Raw genomic sequence first — 9746 nt, 5'->3', positions numbered from 1 at the left:
TATTTCTCCTTTTTTATGCAGAGAAATTATTCTGCACAATTCCTCAAGGCTTGCAGCCCTATACCTTTTACTCCCCTGGGTCCTACCATAGCTTTAACTGTGTGAGAGGCGAAGTCTGCCTGCCCTCAGACTTCAGACTGATGGGATGGTGTGCCAGAGCCAGCTCACGACTTACAGGAGCCAACAGTGACCTCACAATGGAGGGTTTGAAATTGGCCGTGGTGGGGGTATTTACACCACGGCAATTGTCACATGCTATAAGTCAGGGCTCCCACCCCCACCCCCACTTACTACCATACCATTGGGTGTAGAAATTGAGGGGAGACAATACGGTACCCAGTGGAATTTTGAACTTATTTCGAGGAACTCTTTTGTTCTGCAGCCCCCAGAGGCTTCATCTTCTTTGTTTTTGACTGTGGGGTCTGACGTGGGAAGCCTGCCTCCTTTCTCTGAGGGGGACCCCCCCCTGGCAATTCAAAGACATCATCCCATGGCTTAAGACAGAGTGGTCCCCAATGCCAGACAAGACATCAGGGAGATGAGACTCGAACCAACACTCCCTCCACCACCCTATTCCTATTGAGAGGATGCACCTGGCGTTCACTTGCCTACAGGTGTGCTTCCTTCAGTTTGGTGATCAAACCAGCTAAATTCATTTCCTCTATGACTATTAAATTAAAAGCCAAAAATGTGCAGAGGGGATAAGAGAAAACTGGGCTTATCTTCTGCATTTCACAGCCATCCTTCATGGACCATAAACCACCACAGAAACACGCTGGAAGTAAGGAACACCAAGAACTAGTTGATAGTCACCTCTGCTAAAAACTGGGGGAGGAGGTGGAGAATTGGATAGAATGCTGTGAAAGTCATTTTGGGGACTCAAAAGAAGCTGTGGGTATGGTAGCCGCTGGGCAAGCTTCTTTTCAGCTCAACTTTCTCTGCTTTTTAGAAAAATTATGTCAGGGACGATGGCTAGAGCCAACTCTATAGGATTGTGGGCTGTGCCTCACAAGAGGCTACTACCTCCACCCTTGTTGTTTTCCACTTCCCTTTTCTGTTTTTTCTGAAGGCTGACCTTGATGTTCAGTGATGCCTCTTTTAGTTTGGATCAAAGTCCTGGAAGTAGAGAGGGAGGGAGAGTAGAGGAGGCTACCACCATAATGTAGAAGAGGCTCCTGTGGTTTCAATAGAGTCCCACGTTCGCCCACTCACACCAGAACTGAACGTTAGGTCCTGCCCTAACCACCCTGGCCCATAAAGACGGAGGCAGCTCCTGAGAGGCAGGGGCTGCAACTGGCTGAAGCGACAAGGGAGAGAAGGAAAAGAAGCACCCTGAGAGGGGTAGCATCCATCAATGACACTTCCCCATCCCCTTGGCCCTCTACTTACTCTCTCTCTCCTTTATTCCATTTGGATCAATTGCAGGCTCCTTCTCTCCTACTTATAGTCTATAAAGGCCAATATTTCAATGAGGTGGCACCTAAATTGAGCCTGCATTTTTTTCACACTGCAGTTTGATTTTTAATAGCTTGATTAACTAAGACAGCCAACTCAGGTGAATCACCTTACTCGTAAGGACTCTACGTCTGACGCATCAGCGAATCCCTGACAGCTCCACTTCCGACATCCTTCCAGGATCTGCTTGCCCTTCCCTGACTCCACTGCTATCACCGTGATCCAAGCCACCACCATGATCCAAGCCGCCACCATCTCTCACCTGGATCCCATGGTCCACTCCACCTTGTGATTCCCGCCTTGGCCTCTGACAGCCAGAATGAGACTTTAAAACTCAGGTTAGATCATGCCATTCCTCTTCTCAGAACCCTCGGATCACTTTCTACTTAGAGAGAATCTAAACTCTTTACCATGACCTTCAAGACCCTGCATGCACTGGCCCCTGGGGCTTCTCTCTGCCCTCATCTTGCTGGCCTTTTCCCCTCCTGCCTTCGTCAGCTCAGGCTGCCATAACAAAATACCACAAGCGGTGTAGCTTAAACAACGAAAATTTATTTTCTCACAGTTCTAGAGGCTAGAAGTCCAAGATCAAGTTCTTAGCAGGTTTGGTTTCTTCTGAGGCCTCTTTCCTTGGCTTATAGACAGCTAGCTGCCTTCTCCCTACGCCTTCACATGGCTGCCTCTCTGTGCATACGCATGTCCAAATTGTCTCTTCTTATAAAAACACCAGTCATGTTGGATTATGGGTCATTGCTGGCCTTGTCTTTTCTTCTAAACAGCTGAACAATTTTGGCTCACTTACTTAATCTTCCTATGCCTCCATTTCCTCTCCTGTAACACAAAGAGATTGGACTGAAATCATTAGATTTTTTTTTTTTTTTTAAAGCAAGGCAACCCTTGGTTGATCTCACAGAATGCAAGGACTTTGTCAGTTTATCATCCCTTATTTTTTAAATTTTTTATGCCTACAGTACCTGGTCTTCCTAGGTGGTCTCCCATCCAAGTACTAACCAGGCCCGACCCTGCTTAGCTTCCAAGATCAGACGAGATCGGGCTAGCATGGCCGTAGACTGAAATCATTAGATTTCAAACAGTTTTACTGCAACTCACATTAAGAAATATATTTTACATCATTGCCCATTACTTATATCTGCATGTATATAGGAAACTAAAACTAAGCTTCATGAAATAAGACCCCTGAGAAACACAATGTACTCTGATTTTTTCTATTTCTTTTATTTACTTTTAAAAATATTCTTGGTAATTATAAAGGAATGAATGTGTAAATTCCTCCAAAATTCATATGTTGAAATCTTAACCACCCACGTGATGGTATTTGAAGATGGAGATATCTGAGAGATGATTTGGTCATGTGGATCAAACCCTTGTGACTGGGATAAGTTTATAAAAGAGACCCCAGAGAGCTCTCACACTCACTCCTTTCTGCCAAACGAGGATACAGTGAGAAGTCGGCATCTGCAACCCAGACAGTTCTCACCAGAGCACAACCACGCGCGCACTCTGGTCTCGGACTTCCAGCCTCTAGAATTACAAGGAATAAATTTCTGTTGTTTACGCTGCCCAGTCTCTGTCTTTGTTTTAGCCTGGACAGACTAACACCGTGGTTTACTGCATCAATCTCACAACCCAAGTATTTGGACAAACAACATCAGCTTCCTGAGTCTCAGTTTCATCACCTGTAAAACGTGAGAAATAATACTTCCTCTGTAGGGTTACTGATAGAATTAAGTAAGGCTTTATTCTAGCTCCAGATTTAGCCCAGAGTTGGTGCTAGCTTTCTCCCTAGCACCTGACCAGCAGAACTAGATCATACTGAGGCAGGACAGGACAAATTTCCCCGAGTTGGTGGGGAGACTAAGCCTGCACTGAGAAAAGAGGGTCCTTTGGTGGAGAGTGTAGAAAGAATTCAACACACATGCCAAAGTTAGAGTCAAAAGGAAAGTTTATTAGAAAAGGGGTAACACTCCACAGACAGTGTGGTCTCCTCTCAGGCAGAGAGTGAGGGACAGAGAGAGGGAAAAAGTAAAGGCACTGAGAGTTCAGGGAATTTAGTTTATATGTCATTCTTTAGTTCTCATTTCCTTTGATACAGACATACAGTGAGGAAGAGGAAGAGTATGTAGCATGAAAAGGTAAGAATATGTGGAGTGAACGGCCTGCTGGCAGTTCTCAGCCTTTAATCCATAGGTTCCCTATGGTTTTAGCCATAGGGAATGACTCTTGGTTCCTTTTCCCCCTTCACAGGTAGGGGAATGGGTTGTGAGGATCCCAATAGAAACCTTCCTTTGTTCTGAAGGCATCCTCCTGGCCTGTCCGCAGGGCTGATCGTCACATTGCAGTCTCTCAATGTAGCTTGATTAATATTTTAATTCTCTTACCTACTCCCTACATTAATACCTAGTACTGCAATTACATTAAAAATAAAGAATAGGGTATGAAAATGGTCTGGGGAGGAGAGGGGAATGTGAACTATTTATAATACAAGAATACCAGCTCTGCCAAGTAGTTCAAAACCTCTCTTTCGGTTGTCAGAAACTCAATGTACATACTCCTGTGGCATTATACACACTGGGGGGTCTGAGGGTGAATGGAAAACAGCTCATATTGGAAAAGCGTGTAATACCATCAAGCAGTGTGTAGGGTGTAAGTGTAAGTGAGAGAGTAGACTCATTTTAAATGCCTATGCAGCATCCCACTGGGGTATTTTACAGTCAAATGTCTTTACAAGTTTCTAGTTGCCAAATACCTACCTTCTATTTTAAAGCAATGTTATTTCAATAGTTTTGCTCTCCACGAGGTTGTGAGTAAATTGGATTTTTGTAAATCAGCTATAATGCCCCCACTGGCTTAAATTATAACTTGCAGAGGTTTGGTTTTTAACTCCTGATTCATTTTCAACACTAACACTTAATTGAAAGTATCCTTGCTTCCTCTACCCTGCCTGCATCAGTCAGAGTTCTTGGTTGAGAAAAATAGAAGGCATCCTAGCAGTTTACACAGAAAAGGGATTTATTAAAGGATATGAGGTCACTTACAGAAATTCTTGGAGGGCTAGAGTTTGACTAAGAGTCAATGAACATGTTAGCCAAGCAGTAGGGCAGTCCCAGCAAAGACATGGTCACTGTCACTAGATACAGATACTGTGGCTCATACCCACATTCTGGATGCCAGACCTCTTTCTCCTCTGTTATTGAAAGCCGGATGTCTTGGTTGCCCTATCATCTGAAACTGGATTCTGGGAAACAGCTGCTTCCTCATATTACTTTCTTTCCAGTTAAAGTGCACATGGGTGCATCTGATTGGAGGTGTCAAAATCACATGCCTACACCCTAGCTGCAAGGGAGTCTGGGAAAGGAAGGCTGGCTTCCACCTTGGTCATAGGGAGGAAAGAATTTTGTCTTGGGAAAGTCTCTCCCATCCCCCAAAAAGAAAAAGAAAATACTAGATGGTCATGAACCTGACCATTATCTGCTATACACCATCTTTATACAACCCCTGTAAGGGTAAGCAAAGTTTTCCACAGTGAAAACGGAAACTTAATATTCACCTACCATGAAACTGGCAATGTGTCCAGTGCTTTGTGGAAGTTTACATGTGCGGAAAAGGCAATTTCATACACAGAACTTACTGTTGGAAAGAGTTTATAATTTAGTTGAAAATAGACAACTGGATGATAACTAAGGATGGTAAGTGACAGTAGAGTAAAGCTTTGACATTCAGAAGAACAACAATTAGAGAGACCTTTGGAGCCCCCAAATTTGCAAATGCAGATAATGTGTTCATAGAAAATTATATGTTTCCTAGGCATATCCTCATTGCCTTTTCAATTTTCACTTATATTTTCTCTTTAATCTGCTACCATTTTTAAACGAAGAAACAGAGTTTGTTTCGTTTTCTGAGAATATGTGAAACAATGACCAGAGATCCACAAAGCAAGTTGAGACAAGAATGCTGGGCATCCAGTTAAGCCCACTCAGATCCATAGGTAGAGTCACTCAGGATCAAATAAGTGTGCTTAAAAATCAGTGAAAGAAGGTTAGGGAAGGTTCAATAGAGAAAGCAAAAAATCCAAACTCCTTTCCATAGATTATAAGAAATTGTATAATCTTATCAATTCTCTGACCTCACCTGTATTATTCTCTCCTTCATTCACTATGCTTCAGCCACTCTGGGCTTCTCTCTGTTCCTCTAATGCACTAACTTTTCCTGCCTCCAGGCCTTAGTACTTGCTGTTCTCTCTACCTGGAATGATCTACTCTCCTGATCTTTGCATGGCTAGTTCCTACTCTCATTCAAGTCTCAGATCAAATCTCTCTGCACGGGAACCCTCTGAGCACCAGGGCAAATGGCCACCTCGTCCCTCTGCTCTCTAGCACATCTTGTTTTATTTCTTTAAAAGTATTTGCAGCCTTTAGACTGTGCTCTGTAAAACTGTGCAACCATCTGGGGCTCAACTCAGCTCCTAGCCCTGCCTCTTCTTCCTCCTGGAACCCTATGCTCTGCTGGCAATGAGCCCCACCTTGCTGTGAGCACAGCAGGACACAAACCCAAAGCAGGGCTGGAAAATAAAAAGAGTACTTACCATTATCAGCAGTTACCTAATTTATTTGTTTCCAATTAATTGTTGATTTTCTCCTGGAACGTAAGATCCATGAGCAGGAATCTTGTCTGACCAGCTCACTGCATCCAAGACAGTGTGTGGTGTTGGGTACTCAATAATTATGGACTAAATGAATAAGTTAAATCTTTTTTTAATTAAATTTATTGAGGTGACAGTGGTTAATAAAATCATATAGGTTTCAAGTGTACAATTCAATACTACATTACCAGGGGGAAAGAAGGTATTGAGGGGGGTAGATGAGGATAAAGGCAGTCAAACATATGATGATGGAAGGAAATTGAACTGGATGGCGGATGAGTTCAATCTTAAAGGATAAATAAGATTTTGTAAAGAAGGAAAGTGGGAACAGGCATTGTAGTCTGAGAGAATGGAAGAGCCTATGCAATCGGCACTGAGGAATAAAACAGCTTGACACTTTGTGGAAGAGGCCAAAGGTAGGCAGGCTCAGGAGGCCGTGTGTGCTAAGCTTAAGAGTGGGAACTTATTCCTGCAGGGAGTGAGGAGTGATTGAAAGGTTCTAACCAAAGGTGAAAGGAAATATACTGAGATGGGAGTACGATATATGTAGACTAATCTGCAGAGATAAAGATGATGTGGGGTGGTTACTTAACGTTAGGCTGAAGACTCGGTGTTGGATCAGCCACGGGCACTTTTAAAAACCCATCATTAGATGGGTTTGGCAAACACTGTGTAAGACAATTTGGGGTAAGGAGAACTACAGTCGGGGAGACGAGTTAGGAGTTTTCTATATCCCAGACAATATGTCATAGCATCTAAACAAAGCTGGCATAATTAAAAAATAAGTAGCCAAGAGACATTATAAAGACTCAAAAATGGTTTGTGACAGATTGGCTTTTGGGGTCAAAAGAAACCGTTGGTTACTGCTGAGATCCCTCTTCCGGACCACGGATTGCCAACTTCTGGTTGTGTCCTCGCGTGTCAGAAAGAGGGCTGGAGAGCTCTCTGAGGTCCTTCTATAAGGGCACTAATCTGATTTATGAGGGTTCCATCCTCACAACCTAATAATTCCCTCCCAAAGACCCCCACCTCCTAATACCGTCACAATGGGATTAGGGTTTCAACAAATGGACTTGGGGGACGCGAACATTCAGTTCATTGCATTGGCCTTGACCTTCTTTTTCCTCCCCTGGCGCCTACCTGTGCTTTGAACCTGCTTCTCCAGCCATCTCACCGTTTCTGTGGCCTTGCTCCTGTCCTTCTGGACAGACTTGATTTCTACTGTTCATAACTAGATATCCTGTTGGCTCAGCACCTAGTCAACTAAAGAGACTTACCAAACAAGACTGAAAACAAAAACAAATGATATTTAACTGTTACCTGAAGAATTTGAAGTCGTGGAAATAGAGATAAACCTTCTTCCAAGGATATAGTATTTGCAACTACACTTCGAAAGGCTCCCAAGCAAAAATCTCTGTATTCAGAATGAATGTTAACAAAAAACAGCTGGAAGAGTAGTAAAATGCCAGCCCATCCTGCTCCAGTATTCCCCATATTCCTGTGGTTTAAACCAGAGTCACAATATCCAAGTCATTGTGTAGAATTAATATGAACATATGCCCAAGAAACAGCTGAGATTTAATTCAAAAGTCATAGGAGGCCCCTAGAGAGAAAAGCTGGGCTGTTACATAGCGGTTATAAGAGACAAATTACTAGAGAACATAGAAGTAAAAAAATATGTAAGTGCTTAATTGGTGCAGCATGTGATGGGACATGTCCTCTAGGATTTAATAAAGTTTAGATTACCTGAATCAAATTGTGAGGCCATTTGCAAAATCAAGTTACTAGATAGCTCTCTCTACTGACTCATGTTACCAGGAAGTGCTATAGCACCAACACTGCCTGCATCATCCCTGAGAGGTGCTCCCTTTGTCAGGAAGCAAAGCTCTGGGCAAACCTATCGCATGTTAAAAACATCATGGTTTGTGGCGATGCCTCTAGCAGTGAGAGAAAAGAAAAAATTTAGTGAACATAATAGAAAAGCGGGCGGAGATGGAAGTAGAAGAGGGTTATGATACTGTACCCCAGAATCTGACCATTTCTCATCACCGACTGCTCCGTCTCTTACCTGGGTTTCTGCCATCGTTTGCTAATGTGTCTCATTTTCACTCTTAATCCCTATGGTCTATTCTCATCACAGCAGCCAGAGTGATCCTTTTAAAATCTAAGTCAGATCTTGTTCCTAATCGAAACTCTCCAACGACTCCCCACCTCACTCAGAAAAAAAGTAGTCCTTTCATGGTTTACCACACTCTAGTGAGCTATCAATATCTCCCTCCACAAATGTACTCACACACTCACACATGCGCACACACACCCATAGACACACACACATACACACATACGGACACACGTGCGCGCGCGCACACACACACACACACCTCTCTGACCTCACCTTGTGCCACTCACCCCCTTTCTCAGCTCCAGCCACTCTCCCCCTTTCTCTGCTTGATGGTCATTGAACAATTCCAAGCATGTTCTCATCTCAGGGCCTTTGCTTGAGCTGTTCCCTTTGCCTGGAACCCTCTTCCCCAAGACATCCACGCAGCTTACTCCCTGGACCTTCCTTGCGTCTGTGCTCAAACGTCACCTTCTCCACGAGACCTACCCCATTCTATTAGAATCGTTGCCCTGCCTGCATATGCCTGACCCCTATCCTCAAGTTCTATTTCCCCCAGCATGTGTCCTCTCCTAATACACTATATACTTACCTATTGTTATATTTATTGATTATTGTCTGTCTCCCCTGCTAGAACATAAGCCGCATAATCACAAGGACTTTTGTGTGTTTTTCCACTACCGTATCCCCACAGCCTAGAACAGCACTTAGCATTTAGTAGATGCTCAATAAATATTTGTTGAAGAAACGAATGAACATCTCAGGGGAGAAATATGTCTGGGCAGAAATAGAGAAAGTCTTCTTGAGTTTCTAAAACATAAAACCTCTGGGCAACAGAAAGGTTAGGGTGCAGACCAAATGTTTGGAAGAAACTTGAAAGGGAGAAGGATTCTTCCCTCCCCATATACTAGAAAAATATTTGAGGGCATGGAAGGAAAATGATGAAAGCGGAGAGTGTGATGAGTTCTGGAGGTGAAATCTATGTCTTACATCATGAAGGAGCCCCAGGGGTCCTTCAAGACCCCAGAGTGGGGCTGCTTGGGTGCTGGGTCAGTGCAGACAGGATCCAGAATAGCATCTCAGAGATGTATGCACTCCGAGAGGGAGCAGAGCAGCAGAAAGAGGTACAGGACCAAAGACGGCCCATGGACAGAAAGGAAGGAGGTCTCAGTGACAACCTGTGTGCCCAGATGTCCCCTGCCAAAACCTGGCAGTATATAAGCAACCCCTCCCCCCAAAACCGTCACATAACCTGGAGTAAGTGGAGTAATTCCTAAAGACTGATTATATTTTCCCACTACCCCACTGGGATAAAGGTAGAAACCATAACTAAGTTATGTAAAAATAAAATTCTATTTCTTGCATGCCATAGTTCCAACCTGCCTCACTTTATGTCAAAGCAATCACTAATATTTTAAAGAATTTTAAAGACATTTTGGTCATGTGCCAGACAGACTAACTTTGTCCCCAGGAGTCTGGGATGGGCACTTTGTGTCCTCTGCTGACCTTGTG

At 43.6% G+C, this 9746-nt stretch overlaps 1 pseudogene; it reads right to left on the bottom strand.

The window, feature by feature from the left end:
- Positions 1-2417: 2417 nt before the first annotated feature.
- LOC112473886 lies at positions 2418-2533 on the bottom strand (annotated as a pseudogene).
- Between the last annotated feature and the right edge of the window lie 7213 nt (positions 2534-9746).

Source organism: Pteropus alecto, unplaced genomic scaffold (assembly GCF_000325575.1).
Source record: "Pteropus alecto unplaced genomic scaffold, ASM32557v1 scaffold8, whole genome shotgun sequence".
In the NCBI taxonomy this organism is placed as follows: Eukaryota; Metazoa; Chordata; class Mammalia; order Chiroptera; family Pteropodidae; genus Pteropus; species Pteropus alecto.
This window is presented reverse-complemented; position numbering and strand designations above follow the sequence as displayed.